The sequence below is a fragment of the Schistocerca cancellata genome, chromosome 1 (genome assembly GCF_023864275.1).
Source record: "Schistocerca cancellata isolate TAMUIC-IGC-003103 chromosome 1, iqSchCanc2.1, whole genome shotgun sequence".
NCBI lineage: Eukaryota > Metazoa > Arthropoda > Insecta > Orthoptera > Acrididae > Schistocerca > Schistocerca cancellata.
This window is the reverse complement of record NC_064626.1, coordinates 754,249,891-754,266,081: the sequence shown is the minus strand read 5'-3', so window position 1 is coordinate 754,266,081 and position 16,191 is coordinate 754,249,891. Positions and strand designations below refer to the sequence as shown.

The following is a 16,191-nucleotide window of genomic DNA, read 5'->3' as shown; positions in this document are numbered from 1 at the left end:
GGACACACACACCATTCCAACATAGTTTGACTGGACTAACAGTGTCAGTGATCCACCCTGGCAGGTGGAATAATTGTGACGGGAGTAGCATCTGGGGGGATGGGTAGAGGGAGAGGGAGAGGGAGAGGGAGGTGGAAGACAAGGAGAAGGCTTGGGGTGCGGCAACAGTGGGTTACCCAAGACTGAGGCCAGGATGATTACCAGTGTGGAGGATAACACCCAACTGCTTGGTTCAGAGAAGCTGGTAATGAAGGGAATGATCCTGATGGCCTGGGTTGTGAAGCTGGCATTAAAATTGAGCGAGCATTTTGTGCTCGTATGCATGAGATATGATTGTTGTGGCTAGTGGCTGGGAGTGGGAACAGCATAGGGATGGGAAAGGATGTTGTGTAGGTTGGGTGGGCTACATAACACCACTTCTGAAGCAGTGAGAAGGATCTTTGGTATGATGTCAATCATTTCATTTGAGAGCATGATGAGAGATAAAGCCCTGGTGAAGAACATTGTTTAGATATTCCAGTCAAGAGTGATGTGTGTAATGAGGGGCACTCCCTTGTAGTTGATTTTTGGGAGTGGTGGGAGGATTGGGCATGTGTGACGATATGGCATAGGAAATCAGCTTCTAGACTAGGTGCGGAGGGGGGTGGGGGGGTGTATTGCATGTCTATGAGGCCCTTCGTGAGGGTCCCAGTATAGTAAGCACGAAGGTGGGGTGTTGGGTAGATGAGGACTAGGTGAAACAGATGGGAAAAAAAGTGTTGAGGTTGTATAGGAATGTGGATTGAGTGTCTTGCTTCAAATCCAGATCATGAACATATCATCAATAATCCTGAGCCAGAATATGGGCTGGGGTCTTTGGGAGTCTAGGAAATTTTCCTCTAGATGGCACCCTCCAATGTCAACCTGTTTATGGGCCACGCTGGTGTACACAGCTGTGCTGCGGATTTGTTTTTAATACCTTTTCTTCAAAGGAAAAGTAGTTGTGGGTCAGTACATAGTTGGTAAGGTGTGTGAGGAATGAGGTGGTGGGTTTTGAGTCTGAAGGATATTGGGAAAGGCAATGTTTGGTAGCGGCAAGGTCATGGGCATGAGGGATTGGTTTATGGGGGCTGTGGCATCAACAGTGAGGAGTAAGGATCCAGGAGGTAAAGGGGAGGATGGCAGAGAATCGAGTAAGGAACTGTTATCATATCTTATATGTGGGTGACTAGGTTTCAGGCAGTTGGTTGGAGGCATTGGTCAACAATAGAGGAAATTCTTCCAGTAGGAGCAGCACATCCTACATGCTCCCCAAATTCCACATGCTCAACAATCCTGGACATTCCACTGTAGCTCGCTGCTATGTTCCCACTGAAAGAATTTCCCCTCTTTTTGACCAATGCCTTCAACCTACTGCCCTAAACCTAGCCTCACACATCAAAGACACTAATCATTTCCTTCAGTGACTCTCCACCATCCCCACCCCTTTACCTCCACGATCCCTACTCGTCAATGTTGATACCAGCTCCCTACACAAACATCCCTCATGCAATGGCCTACTGCACTTTTTTTCCGATTTTTGTAATCCAAACAACCGCCTGCGGTAAAAAAAAAAAGGGTGGAAGACGAGCTTTTTTTCTCCGTCCCGAGTTTCGATGACTGCATTTTCATACATTATCCAACGAATTAAATAAAAATTCCGTATTGTTCATCTTCGAATGTAGCAACATTTCAATGTACTACGAAAATCCAACTGGCAAGACTGTTTGGGATGTTCGCCAATATGGCCAAGTCTACGTTCTGAATTTTTTCCTACCTGTGAGAAGAGATGGTTGCTAATAGGAACTTTTATGAATTGTGAATCACACACAGTATTCTCTTCACCATAAGAATAATACGAATATAAACATTTTGCCATGTATTCTTTCGTGTTTGCTGCTATCTCATTTAAATCCTGTCTGCCTAATAAACTACGAAACTAGAGTGAGACAACAGCAAGTGAAGAATATATGTATCATGTCATGTTTATATTCGTATTATTCTTATGCCTAATAGTGATACAGTCAGAATTGAAGCACGCCAATTGACTAGATTTTTTAATCTAAGATGACTCTAATTTCTGTGCAGAACATAATGCACTAAAGAGGCATCTGCAAAGATTTTCAAACGGAGAAAAATGTTCGCTAAACTCTCGTTCAGAACATCTTCTATTATACGCAGCCTATTATTTGTTGATCATTATCAAAGAAAGCATCAGCGTAAGTAACAACAAATAGCAGTCTCTTGCCATTGTTTCGCTAATGAGACGATTCCTCTCCGTTTTTTAAAAAAAATTGTAAGTGGCAGTAGCGCGCACAAAAGCAAGCCATGCCACGAGTGGCGACAGGCCGTAAGCACTCATTATCAGAATGCGACAAACAATGCATGACACAGTACAGTAATGCATTTTCAGCTTAGAGTGACGTAAATACCTATAACAAAGAGAACGGCACTTATCAGATCAAAGAAAAATAAGCAATCAATTCGAACCAGACGAAGCATGCGAAAAAGGAAGGGTACCTGTATAAATACGGACGGAGCACCTGACGCACAGCAATGGCTACCTGGTAAAGCTTAACTGCTAAGCTTATGACTCGAACCAAACTACTGTAGCTGTATCGCCATTTATTCAACCTAAATTGTGTCTCGTATTACAATGGACCAACTTTGTTTCGATTTGGAGGTGCGGTCTAAAATTTTTCTCTCCCCTTGAATTTCGAGTCTCAAATTTCAGGTGTGGCTTAGATTCGGGAAAATTTTTTTCCTTGATTTCGAGTCTCAGTTTTCAGGTGCAGCTTAGATTCGAGTAAATACAGTAGATGCTATCGAACATTACCTCTCTTTATCTACTTCAGGCTCAAAACCCATAACATTCCTTATTCACATCACCAACTATATCCTAACTCATAACTACCACTCCTTAGAAAGGAAGATAAACAAAAAAATTGCAGCACAGCCATGGGCACCCGCATAGCACCCTCCTATGCCAACCATTTATGAGCCATCTAGAGGAAAACTTCCTAGCCTCCCAAAACTCCCAACCCCTAGTCCGGTTCATGTTCAGTGATGACACATTCATGATCCCAACTCAGGGACAAGACACTCTTTCCACATTCCTTAATGACCTCAACACCTTCTCTCGCATCTGCTTCACTTGGCTCTTCTCTACCATGCTGCACCACCCCCTTGGACATTTACTTCCATACCTCTGATGGTTCCATCCATACCTCTGTCCACATTAAACCCGTTAACCACCTGCAATATTTGCATTTTGACAGCTGTCACCCCTTCAATGCCAATATATGCCTCCAATACAGCCTAGCTGACCATGGATGCCACATCTGCCATGATGAGAGTTACCTTGCCCAGTACGCTGGAGGCCTCACGAACAGCTTCACAAACAGGCATTTACCCCACACAAATCTAGTCCACAAACTGATTTCTTGTGCCATATCCTCACACATCCCCAATTCCCCGCCACTACAAGAATCAGCTACAAAGAAGCATCTCCCTCTTTATTCTTTATCACCTGGACTGCAACATCTAAACCACATCCTTCACCAGGACTTTCATTCTCTCTGATCATGAACTGAAATGAGGGACATCCTACGAAAGACACTTCCCACCCCTTCCAAAAGTGGTGTTACATAGCCCAGCCCACCCAACCTATGCAACATCCTTGTCCATCCTTATGCTACTTCCACTCCCACTTCCAACTCGTTGAGACAGAAATCATACCCTGTGCCAGACCAAGGTGCAAGACCTGCCCAATTCATACAAACAGCACCTCCTACTCCAGTCCAGTCATAGGTTAATCCTACCTCATCAGAGGTGGGGCCACCTGTGAAAGCCCCCATGTCATATACCAACTCCACTGCAAACACTGCACTGTTCGGTATAATTACCATACAGCAGTCACCAAGATGAATTACCACTGTCGAACTGTTGACAAGCACAAATATCTAGCTGGTGACACGACATGCAGCTGAGCATCACTTGCTCAATTTTAATGACTGCTTCACAACCTGGACCATCTGGATCCTTCCTTCCACCAACAGTTTCTCTGAATTACGCAGATGAGAATTATCCTTACAATACATCCTGCACACGCGTAATCATCCTAGCCTCAATCTCAGGTAATCCACTGTCTTCGCACCCTCCAACTGACAGTTTTCCCTTTGCTCTGCCCTGTCACTCCTTCTCAACAACGTCCCTACGTCTCCTTCAGCGTAAGCTACTTCCCTCCGACTCCTATGATAGTGCATTACATGCCTAACCCATAAACCTGGCACCCATTCTTCCCACCTTCCTAACCAGCAAACCAGGTGTGTGTGTGTGTGTGTGTGTGTGTGTGTGTGTGTGTGTGTGTGTGTGTGTGTGGTATTTTCCTGCAACATTAATTTTCAAAATTCTTATACAGTACAAAATTTCAAAATTTTCTAGTCTCTTCTACCTGCACTCTTTCACTTCTTATAGGGCTACACTCCAGATGAATAACTTCAGAAAAGACTTCATAAGACCAAGTTATACTGAATGTTAACTAATTTCTATTTTTCAAAAATTTTTATCCTGCTATTGCAAGTCTGTTTATCATATTGTCTCTACCTCCGCCATCATCAGTTACTACGTTGTCCAAATAGCAAAACTCAGCTACTACTCTCAGTGTCTCATTTCCTAATCTAATTCTATCGGTATTGGATTCAACTACATTCCATTACCACGGTTTAGCTATTGTTGATGTTCATCTGATATCCTTTTCTAAAGATACTATCCCTTCTGTCCAACAGATCTTCCAATTTCTTTGTCACTGATGGAATTACAAAGTCATTGAGAACCTTCGAAGTTTTTATTCCTTTGCCACGAACTTTAATTCCTTTTCAAAGCATCTCCTTAATCTCCTTTACTGATTCTTCAATGTACAGACTAAATAACATAGCCTACAACCCTATCTCACTCCCTTCTCAACTACTGTTTCCATTTCATATCTTTCGACTACTACCGAAACTGCAGTCTGGTTTTCCCTTTTGTCAACCAATCTTCTAAATTAAGTCTGTAGGATCAATATTGCCTCACATGTTAAGAATTTCTCTGAACCCCAATCTGATCTTCCTGGAGGCCAGCTCCTACCAGTTTTTGCATTCTTCTGAAAATGATTTTTTGTCAGTATATTGCAACTGCCAATTTATTAAACTGATGGTTCAATAATATCCACACCTTCCAGCACCTGCCTTCTTTGAAACTGGAACTATAACATTCTTCTTTAAGACTGAGAGTATTTCACATGTCTCGTGTATCTTGCATACCAGGTGGAATAGTTTTGGCACACCTGGCTCTCCCAACAGAATCTCTTTAATTCTGAGGAAATGCTGCCTATTCTGGGGATCTTGTTTTGACATAGGTCTTGGTCTTTCAGGTCAAGCTTTCTGATAATTTCATGTCTCCCAACTCACCTACATCTACTTCCACCTCTGTTTCTTTAATATTGTCTTCAAGTTTTTTTCTCTTGCATAAAACTTCTATACATTTTTTCCACCTTTCATCCTTCCATTCCTTGCTTAGTGGTGCTTGACATTTGAGTTCTTAATATTCACAGAGGCGGTTATCTTTTCTCCAAAGGTCTCTTCAATTCACCAGTGGCATCTACCTTTCACCTAGTCACACATGCTTCTACAACCATGCATTTGTCCAGTAGCCATTCCCACTTAGCCATTTTACAAACTTTCTGTCAATCTCATATTTAGTCCTCAGTATTTGTTTTCGCATGTTTCATTAGCTGCATTTTTTGTATTTTCCCTTTTGTCAACTGAATGCAACATCTTATGTATTGCTCACAGTATCAACAGGGCTTTGTCTTTCCGCCTGTTTCGTCCACTGCTGCCTCCACTATTTCAACTCTCAAAGCAATACATTTATCTTCTTTTGTATTCCTTTCCCCTGTTTCAGTCAGTCGTTGCCAAATGCTACTTTTGAAAATCTCAACAATCTCTCTTTCTTTCAGTTTTGTCGAAGTCCTATCACTTTAATTTCCTATCTTTCTGCAATTTCTTCCGTTTTACTCTGCAGTTCATAACCAACAAATTATGGTCAGAGTTCACATCTGCCTATGGAAACATTTTGCAGTTTAAAATCTGTTTTCAAAATTTCTATATTTATCATTACATAATCTATCTGAAACCTCCCAGTACCTCCAGGTCACTTCCATGTAGACAGACTTCTTTTTAGAGTATTAAAACAAATATTGTCAATGATTAACTAATGAAGTAATCTGACTTCACACACTTTCTAGTATATTATATTCTTTTCTGTGACTGATTATATGAAGACATTAAACACCTAATTTTTTTTTATTATTTCAAATCTTTGACTTCCTTAATTTTTACTTCTGTTTTTGTTCGGGCATTTCCAAAACCTTTGATACAGTTTGGCTTCACCTCTTTTACATCCCCCCTTTTTTCGCGTTTCCTGCATCACAGTAAACATTCTGATGACAACGCTATTTATTCGTGCAGACAGAAGACACTTAATTTTTAGTTTATTTTTATTTTTTTCCCAGAATAGATGCATATACAATACCCCACACAGTTTTCTCAATAAGATACCTTCTACAGCTGAAATAATGGATTAAGCACTTGGAAACATGCAGCAAGAATGGCAAACAAAGCTACACAAAATACATTGTCAAAATATTGTCGTGATGATTCCTAATTCTGCTGTAGAACTTTTCAGTGTGTCTGGCAAAATTAATGACAGTACAGAAACTGAGCAGAAGAATAAATGACTTAGATTTTCTGAAAACACTGACGGAAATGTCTCTCTCATGCAAATACCATCATTTCTGTCACACATCACAATTACATGGCATGCTGCATCATTGTGCGACCAACTTCAAGTGTATGATAAATATTCACAGTAATAGGTTTCTAACTGCTGTCACTGTAATGTAATATCAACAGACTTTGTTAGCTATTATATATCATGTTTCAAATCGAAAATTCTACACACTACAGTCACTGCTGACTTCAGCATAGATGCAAGTGAGCCATGTCGGTCGTATAGACTGTGATGCGTATATTTTGTTTTAGTGCACAAAAACAACCAACATCATAAACACCCATGTCAGAACCTTAGAACACTATCACAAAAAAGGAGTTAAAAGCAACTACACAATAAGCCCGATCGATTGAAGGAAAGAGAGCTACGAACAACTACTACCTCTTGGAGAAAGGTTAAGAAAATACACGGTAGAAACAATGGAGGTCCCAAACTAAAGATTAAATGTCCTTCGCCATATTGCTACAACGGAAAAAAAAGTAAAACGCGATAGACAGCGCACGTGTCGTTCACTAAAATGGTCAATAACTCAGGCAGCAAACATACATTAAAACGTACATGGTTGAAAAAAGACATTTGACCAGGAAATGGCGAACAGTCAAAGGTTGACGACAATAAGCACAAAGGGGTGGGGGATCACCACTTAACAAATGGTGATGGCTAGAACGACAATGTCCACTGTGCAACCTAGCTAAAATTATCTCCACGCATCAAGAGGACAAAATGAGGTTGGCCAAGCCACTGGGAGAGGTTTAATTCCCCAGAGCTTGTTCCAATGAAGGGAAGACCAGTGGTGATGCCAAAGTGACACCACCTGTTGATGGTCAGCAACACACAGATATCTGATAGGAATCAAAGAACTGGTGGGCTGATACAGGGCGAAGAGCTCTGCTGTAAATATTAAACAGTGTTCCGGAATCTGATATTGAAAACCGCCGGTGCCAATGATGAAGGCACACTTGACACCACAGTCAGTCCAAGAGCCATCAGTGTACAACAGATTGAATCCAGAGTAGTTTCCTTAGGAGGTGAATGAAGTACAAGGGGAACACGGGCTGCCACACAAAACCAAGTTGGTGAAGGGTTCACACTCATCGCAAAAGTGGCAGGCAGTGTGAAGTTAAGATGGTGGACAATGAGTGTAAAGCGAACTCCAGGAGGTAACAGGGAAGAGGGACGTGTCTCATATTCGTAGTTAAAGGAGTCATCGAAGACGGAAGCATAGGATGGGTGGCTGGGCATGGCAGACAAATGGCATGAGTGTGTGCAGAGGAGAACATCACACAGGTATGAAAGCGATAGTCCAGCAGCTTCTGCATAGAGAATCTCAATTGGGCTAGTGCAAAACGTGCCACCTCCAAACAGATTCCATTATGGTGGATTGTATCTATACAGTGTAAGATGGACAGATGTGCAGATGCATAAACAAAATGCTCATAGTCTGGTTTTAAATGGACATGGGATCGGTACAAACTGAGGAGAGTGGTCTGATCTGCTTCCCAGGAAGTACCACTTAGGATACATAGGAGTCTGAGAGACCTGGTGCAGCAGGCGACCAGGTAAGACGATCAAGCATGAGCCCCTGGAATTTCTTAATTTCAGTGGACTCAAGAACAACAGACGCAAGACTACAGACAGTGGACAATCGAGACATCGCTGAAGAAGCCGTTCAAGAAGACAAGTGCATGGAGAACTGCAACAAATCGCAAAATTGTTGATGAAATCTGAGCCAGAGATGCCAGGCGTGTGACAGGCTATAACAGGGTTAATTGCTACAGCAAAGAAGACCCGTTTTCCTGGATACAGGTGTCCAACAAGGTAGAACCCACACATACCTTGAAAACTCTGCCTTTTAAAAATTCTTGAAGGAAATAGGGCAGGCGACCTCAGAAGCCCTATATGTACAGAGGACATAGGACACCAGTCCTCCAGCAGGTGTCGCAGGCTTTCTGCAAATTAAAAAAAACACAGCCACAGTCTGGTACCTCCACAGAAAACCGTTCATAACATGGGTTGACAAAGTGACAAGTGATCAACTGCAGAACGGCGCACTCAAAATTCACATTGTGCAGTGATTAGTAAATTGCAAGACTCAAGCCGCCATACAGGTCGGGCATGAATCACGTGTCCCATCACCTTGCAAACACAGCTGTTGAAAGAATCTGGTGGTAACTAGAAGGAAGGTATTTGTTCTTACCGGGCTTAGGTATGGGTACGACAGTGGCTACACACCAGCGTCTGGGAAATGTGTCATCTGTCCACATGCAATTGTACGTATGAAGGAGAAATTGATTGCCGCAAGCGAAAGGCACTGCAACATCTGAATGTGAACATCATCCAACCCTGGGGAGGAAGATTGGGCCCTCCTAGTACAGGCAGCATTACAGCATTCACAATTCTGAGAGGAGAAGGCCTGACATTGGAGAATGGACCTCGGTCTCAGAGAACCAATGGATATTGCCCCCACATGACAGAAGAAGGCGTGGAACTGCTAAAAGAACTTAAGAATAAAATTCAGCTGGTATTTTTGCTATCCTGAAGAATGTGACAACACTGCACGAGACTGTTTACAACAAATGCAGTTTACCATTGTAGGCTGAAGGTTAAAAATGCAGAGAGCATATCTCCACATGCAAATGGAGTTGCAGCATGCCTCGGTCCACCGAAGGACAAGAAAACGGCAAGGTAAAGATGAAGTGCAAGGAATGGAACATTCTGAAGTGGTGAGAATAACGTTCGTATGGTATTTTACCTGGTCATCACAAATGGGGAAATGCTGTTTGTTGAAGGTCCAGTCAGCCTTAGAAAGCTGCCAATTGGGTTTACATGTAGGTGGCGCAGGAGTCAGCAAACATATAGCATACAGGAAATGGTCGCTCGATTACATGTTAGAGAGAACAGACCACTTGAGACAACAGCCAAGCTGGGCAATGCAGAACCAGAGGTCCAAAGAGGAAAAGGTGTGTGTGGAGTCTGAAAGGAACGTGGATGCTCCAGTGTTAAGGCAGATGAGGTTGAGTTGCCGGAGAAGGTCAGCGAAGAGGGCATCTCTCGGACAGGTTCTGGTAGAGCCCCAAAGGGGATGGTGTGCATTAAAGTCACTATGCAGCAAAAAGGGGAGAGAGAGTTGACAAAAAAGCTGGAGGAAGTTCATCCTGGTGACTCCAAATGACACACAAAAAGAATAGGTGAAGGGAGGATGGAAAATGTGGACTACAACAGCTGGCAGCCAGGTGTTCAGTGAGATGGTTTGGCTATGATCATCATCCCGGATGAGGAGCATGGCTCCCCAATGAGACAGGATGCCATCCTTGAGGGGAAGGTCAGAGCGGACCGGAAAGAAATGCAAGAGGTCAAAGCAGTCGCAAAGACGCATTTTTGTCTCTTGAAGGCAGAAAAACAAGTGGACACTGCGATGCTAAGAGTAGCCATAAATCCCTCTTGTTGGGTCTAATGCTGCAAATATTCCATTAAAGGAGAGTCTTGATAGGGAAAGGGGAGAAGGGAAAAAATGAAGGTTTGTCACCTTGGCGGCTACCGAGTGCTAGCCTGCAAAGACTCACTGCTACAGGGCGCAGACGCTGGAGGATCCTGTTCCACATGATCTACAGAGGCTTCGTCAGTCTCTCTAGGTCAGCCTGTAGATTCCAGGGCACAAAAATGATTGGCACAGCACGCCAGTGAAACGGACGTTGGCCAGGTGAGGGTATAACACGGCAGCACCGCTGAAGAGGATTTCTGAGTTGGGTAAAGAGAAGACCATTTGCCTTTTGATTTCTTCAAGCCTTTGCGTTTGGCAGATGAAGACTCTGATGTTTGTTGGCTGGAGGAACACAGAAAGTCTTCACAGGGGTACTCCTTTATGTCCTTTCCAGCCCGCCGGTTGTGTAGCGGGTGATTTCGCCATCGGGGGCGAAGATTTGGTGGCTTTCTGTAAAGCTGGAGGAGGAGACAGAGATACTACCATGACACTTGGTGATTTCATAATGGCAGTGCTGAATATGAGGTCAGAAGTTTGTATGGCCGTATCCTTCCTGGAGCAAGGCATAGCAAGAACTCTACTGTAAGTGCCAGACGGTGAAACACAGGGCTTGCGACTAGCCAGCAAATTGAGAGCAGCAGGCTAAGGCACTTCACCCGGATCTCCCGGACAGTCTGCTCATCGAAACACACGGGACATTCTTGGGATGAGGCTGCATGGTCACCACTGCAATTGAGGCAGTGGCGAGGAGGAGGTGGGCAATCGGACTCGTGAACACCAAAAGTCACACATCTGGCCGTGTTTCTACATGACAGTCATGTGTGGTAGTAATGTTGACAATGGTAGCAGCCCATCAGGTTTGGAATTTATAATCGAACCGTGATGACTTCATAGCCTGCTCTGATCTTTGATGGAAGCACTACTCTACCAAAAATAAGAAAAAGAGTGCGTGTAGGCACTAAGGTTGCATCAACCTTCTTCATTACCTGATGGACTGCAGTAATGCCCTGATCAGAGAGGTACGTTTGGATTTCACCCTCAGTCAGACCATCGAGCATCCAAGTGTAAATTACACCACATGAAGAATTCAGCATTCGACAGGCTTTGGTACACAGGATAGCTGTGGAAGAGTGAAGCTGCAAGCAGTTGTTGGGCTTGAAAATCACAACTGGTATCCAAAAGCAAAGTGCCATTACGTAAACAAGAGCAGGATTTCACAGGGCCTGCAACTGCATCAACACCTTTCTGAATATTAAATAGATTAACCGTACAAAAGGACTGACCTCCTTCAGTTCGCGATACCACGAGGAACTTAGGTACACCTGGAAGATTCTTGGAATCTTTAGCCTCATTCCGTTTACGTTTAGAAGACATAAACCAAGATGGTGTTTGGCCCATTGAGAGAAAATCCCCCATGATTGCCAGTATCATCTCCGATGGCACGCTCCTCCTTCCAACTGCCCCCCCCCCCCCCCACCTCCTCAGATGCTCGCCCATCTCAGCTTATTGTTCACACCTCATGTCCCACCTCTAGAACTCTTGAGTGGGGGGCCAACTGGCAATTTGAGAAGGTAACAGCTCAAGTAATCACCTCACCCTGGATCAGGCCTGTACCAGGGGGTACCGTATTTACTCGAATCTAAGCCGCATTCTTTTTCCGGTTTTTATAATCCAAAAAACCGCCTGCGGCTTAGAATCGAGTGCAAAGCAAGCTGAAGTTCTGAAAAATGTTGGTAGGTGCCACCACAACTAACTTCTGCCGTCGAATATATGTAGCGCCACACAGGGATCCTTTGTAGGCACAAAGATAAATACTGGCGCCAAAACCTCTGCGTCAGTATATAAAATTAAAAAAAAAAATAAATAAATAAAATAAAATAATGGGAAGACGTGCTTTTTTTCTCCGCCCGAGTTTCGACCACTGCATTTTCATACATTATCCAACGAAGTAAATACAAATTCCGTATTGTTCATCTTCGAATGTAGCAGAATTTCAATGTACTACGAAAATCCGACTGGCAAGACTGGAATTTTTGGCAATATGGCCAACTCTACGTTCTGAATATTTTCCTACCTGTGAGAAGAGATGGTTCCTAATAGGAACCTGATGAAATGTGAATCACATGCAGTATTCTCTTCACCATAAGAATAATACGAATATAAACATTTTGCCATGTATTCTTTCGTGTTTGCTTCTATCTCATTTAAATCCTGTCTGCCAAATAAACTACGAAACTAGAGTGAGACAACAGCAAACGCGGAAGAATATACGTATCGTGTCATGTTTATATTCGTATTACTCTTATGCCTAATAGTGATACAGTCAGAAATGAAGCACGGCAACTGACTAGATTTTTAAATCTAAGATGACTAATTTCTGTGCCGAATTTGATGTACTAAAGAAGCGGCCGCAAAGATTTTCAAACGGAGAAAAATTTTCGCCAAACTCTCTTTCAGAACATGTTCTATCATACGCAGTCTATTATTTGGTTCTTGTTGATCATTATCAAAGAAAGCAGCAGTGTAAGTAACAACAAATAGCAGTCTCTTGCCATTGTTTCGCTAATGAGACGATTACTCTCTCTCTTTTTTTTTTTTTTTTTTTAATTGTAAGCGGCGGTAGCGCGCACAAAAGCAAACCATGCCGCGAGCGGCGACAGGCCATAAACACGCACTATCAGAATGCGACAAACAATGCGTGACACGGTACAGTAATGCATTTTCAGCTTAGAGTGACGCCAACACCTATGACAAAGAAAACAGCACTTATCAGATGAAAGCAGAATAAGCAATCGATTCAAACCAGACGAAGCATGTGAAAAAGGAAGGGTACCCGTATAAATACGGACGGAGCGCCTGATGCATAGCAATGGCTACCTGGTAAAGCTTAACTGCTAAGCTTACGACTCGAACCAAACTACTGTAGCTGTATCGTCATTCATTCGACCTAAATTGTGTCTCATATTACAATGGACAAACTTTGTTTCGATTTGGAGGTGCGGCCTAAAACTTTTCTCTCTTCTTGAATTTCGAGTCTCAAATTTCAGGTGCGGCTTAGATTTGGGAATTTTTTTTCCCTTTATTTCGAGTCTCATTTTTCAGGTGCGGCTTAGATTCGAGTAAATACGGTACATGCAAAACCACCCGACAATCCGGGGCTGGGAATTACATGTTACTCAGTCACCATTACGCATCAGACATGTGGACCGGGTTACAGGAGCGTACAGGGAGGGGAAGAAAAAACAATGCTGAAGCAGAGGAAGGTCAGGAGATTGGGGTGGGGGTGGGGGTGGGGGTGGGGTGGGGGGGGGGGGGGAGGGGAGGGAGGAGTGTCAGTGGAAGGACTGTTCTGATGTCAGACTACTGAAACATCAGTACACATTCCCAAAAGGGCAGACTTGCAGCATGGAAATGGAAAACATGCTGGAAAGACTAGGGTCCCATGTACCCAAGCACGAGCTCACCATAGAGTGATGAGCCCTCTGGGAGTATTGTGATCTGTATATCATATTTCTAGCTCATTATCCCTTTGTTAGCTGGGCAGTGCTCTTGCATCACATCTTCTGGTTTGAAATGTTTGTGAGGTGAGTGAGTGAGTGTGAAATGGACAGTCACTGGGAAATGTGGAGGAAGTCAGTCAGAGTGAATGTCTGTTGTCACATGCCAGTGATCAGTGTCTTGACCAATTCACTCTGAGTAAACTGTTGCAACAGGAACAACTTTGATTATGATTAGATGATTCCACTACTATGAATGGGCACCTGTTTCCTGTTGTCGGGACATCATGTGTGATCTAGTTTGGCGGCATTAGTAGGCCTGTTGTTACTGCCCTGCCCTATGTGATTCTTTTGTGAGTTTTGAATTTGTGCTTTCTGGGAAGTTTGCATCAGCCACAGTGTGGTCTATATCACTTATAGAAACTGCTTAAGCCTGCCCACCTCTGTGCAATAACTTCTCGGCTGTTAAAAGTCTCCAGCCCTGATACAGCCTCCACTTTACCACGACGTACTAGAGTCACAGTAATCCAACCATTACCACGTGCACTAGCATCGGCATTGGTAAATGTCAAATTCAGAACGCATCCATAAAACACAAGGACAATTCAGAATAAATTGAGCACCTACTACGCTCTTTGTAGTAATAGCTATATTATCAATAGCTTTATACACTGTAAGGTGCAAATGCCTTCTCCTCCTATACCAGGTGAACTGACGGAGAGCTGTGAAATCTTCTGTGTTGCCACCCTTGGGTGTTGTAAGGTGAGATTACTTACCTGATTCTTTCGAGTCTGTGTGGGTTTGTGAGCTGTCATATTATTTATAGAAACAGGATTTCAACTTAGAAGCGAAGTTCAAATTGTTATTTAAAAACTACTTAACTATGTTTGTAGCTTGGTTATGTTAACATACTTGTTCTTGGTTCTCGCCAGTGTTTAAACTGTACTATTCTTAAAATTTTCAATCTGTTTTTTTGCCGTTTGAGGAGTGTTGTCGTAACTTATTCTGGATTGCTTATTCCGGCAGTTATTTGCTAAAATTTATTACTGAACTAATTGACCTGATGGTGTTTCTAGGCATCTTCTTGTCGCGTGGTGCTTATTTTACAAGCACCCTGCTGTTGCCTGATGGGTCAGCTACTGTTTCTGCAGTCTATGCATGTAATTGACCAGGCCTGACAGCACAATGGCAGCTTCATATTACTGGTCAGTATTTGGGACTTGTCACTGCCGTTCTACAGTATGGTGACTGTTGTATAAGTTAATTTTTTCTTCTCTTGTTCACGTGCACCTAATTCCTTTCAGAGTTCGAGTTTTTCTTTTGTCATTTGGCTCGGACTCCTTTTGGTGTGGTGACATTTCTGCATTAAGTTTTGCTTAGTCAGCTGGGCCATTTGCTGACCCTTGTATCACTTAAATTTGTTGACTTAAAAAAAAAAAATCTGTGTAAAATTTGGTCTGTTATTTAAAACCATTGTGTTAGTTTGCACATTTAAATTTGTTTAAACATTTTTACCCATTACTAAATTTGTGCTAGTCATTATTTCATTTGACCTTCAAAAATTTTTGCATTAAATTTTTCAAGTCTCTTAAGAGGCTATGTCAAATTTTGAGTCTGTGATTCAAACCATTGTGTTAGCCTGGTATCATTTTGCCATCATTGTGTTTTACTATTATTTAAAAAAAATGTTTAATAAATGTGAATCACTTTGGAGATAATGAAGTATGTCCTAACTTTGGGCCTAGATCTTCCATGAATTCCCACTAACCTGCCTCAATGGAGCCCAGCAAGAAAGTTGACAAGTACTATTTTGCACTAAAATCAGTTATAAAAGAGCCAAAACCTGAATATTCAGAACTGATCTACAAAGCATGCATGATCAAATACAGCTTTGTATTTATACTTTTAATACAATTACACTTTTAATGCATTTAAAAGAAAATGAATGTTGATTTTGTGTGAATTCACAGTTATATGATAAATTATTATGAACACATTATAGCCCATCGCACTCAGAAACAGGCATTCAGGGGGGTGGGGGGTGGGGGGGGGGGGACCACCTGGAACCCGAGAACCCATGAACAATAATTTAGATTACTCAGGTCAGCGAGTGTACCAGAGGTAGCTACAATCAGTCAACAAACATAACAACAATTCAACACCCTTCATCTTTCTTTATGTGTCTCCACAGCCGATTCTTTCCAAAGTAGACTCTCAGAGTGATTTGTAACATTCACTTTCAGAGTGATTTGTAGCATTCTTCCATTCTTCTTTTTGTAAACGAATAGTTCAACTGCTCTTAAGTCCTCAGAATTTCCTTAGTCTTTCTGTTTCCTATATAATTACTCCTTTCACTGTTTTTAC

The 16,191-nt window shown here is 42.5% G+C and overlaps 1 protein-coding gene across 2 annotated transcripts in view; it reads right to left on the bottom strand.

Annotated features, from left to right (window-relative positions):
* Positions 1-16,191, bottom strand: part of LOC126186242 (cation-independent mannose-6-phosphate receptor) — a 628,020-nt gene that overhangs the window by 443,074 nt on the left and 168,755 nt on the right. The window lies entirely within an intron of this gene.